This window comes from Miniopterus natalensis, chromosome 13 (genome assembly GCF_054644295.1).
Source record: "Miniopterus natalensis isolate mMinNat1 chromosome 13, mMinNat1.hap1, whole genome shotgun sequence".
Taxonomy (NCBI): Eukaryota; Metazoa; Chordata; class Mammalia; order Chiroptera; family Miniopteridae; genus Miniopterus; species Miniopterus natalensis.
Window position 1 is genome coordinate 32,598,654 of NC_142093.1, and position 1,330 is coordinate 32,599,983.

The 1,330-nt window shown below is 44.6% G+C and overlaps 1 pseudogene; it reads right to left on the bottom strand.

Annotated features, from left to right (window-relative positions):
- Window positions 1-521: 521 nt before the first annotated feature.
- On the bottom strand, window positions 522-1,330 carry LOC107537906 (sodium/potassium-transporting ATPase subunit beta-3 pseudogene; annotated as a pseudogene).

A 1,330-nucleotide genomic window follows, 5' to 3' on the forward strand; every position in this document is an offset into this window, starting at 1 on the left:
TGGAGGGTCATCCCACACATCAAAAGGATGCAGGTTCGATTCCTGGTCAGAACACATACCCAGGTCACAGGCTCGATCCCCAGTCAGGCCTGTGCAGGAGGCAACAGATTGTTGTTTCTCTCTCTCTCTCCAAAATGAATAAACATATCCTTGGCTGAAGATTAATAAAATAAAAAAAAATAAGATAGATATTTAACCAGTGTTAAATCTATAAAATATTTACACAGCACAGCACATTAAGCTTTAGATACTTGACAATGAAACCACATAAAAATAGGACAAGACCCCTATGATCAGAATCAGGTGTGCACAAGTCCCCACCTGGAACTGTACAATGGTTCCCAAAGCAGCAGAAGCAACAGGCAGTTACCTCAGAGGACACTGAACACTATGATCAGAGGACACAATGTTACCCCACTTCTCTCTCAGGTGGTCTCATAATTCTAGAATGTGAGGTCCAGCTGATACAATACGAAGACAGACACCACTACACTTACTCTGCGGGCATACGGTAACTCCTGCTATTCACGCATTGTGATTTTGACTGCAACTTGCCCTAAGAACTTGTCACGTCATCCTGGTTTTTCAGGTCGGGTAATCCAACAATCTTGCACTAGCCTGCCCCGTCTTTGGGAGTCTTACTAGCACCAAAGCTGAGCTGGATAGCAACTAATGGCTGTTGATAGATCACATGCAGTTTTTCCCCATTACACGGAAAATATTTTAAGTCTGTATTTCCTTTGGGAGGATAAGCTGATAGAGTTGCTGTGTTTTCACCCTTAGGAATACTAGAGCATTCTATCCTTGGTTCTCCTTGAGGCTTTATCCCAATTATTCTGTATATATTCATAAGACTAGAAGGGTGTCCACTGGAGTGGCCAAAGTCAGGGTCATCCACATCGGTGCTTGCTTGAAGAAAGGCAACAGGAAACTGACATGCAACATAAACTCGCCCCTTCTGCTCAGGACAGGCTGCGATATTCCTCTGTTCTTCTACAGCATATGGCTTCAGAAGCTTCTTAAGGTCTTCAATGTACCCTTTACAGGACTCTGGATCAGACATACTGAATGAATATTCCAACGCCGACACTGGTTTTGGGAAAATAATAAGTCCTGCACTACAAACCCGGTCACGTTATTCTGGAACCTCATAGTTCAGAGTCTGAAGTAGCCCACACTGTGAATGTGAAGAGTGCAGCCAGGAACCCATCAAAGACTATGTAGAAGAGCAAGATCGCATCCCAGCTCTTGGAGGTGCGCCCAGGAACTCTCCGGTGGTTGGGTTGTGGATGGCCAGGCTCTGGATGAAGGACTTCTCGTCTTTCTTCAT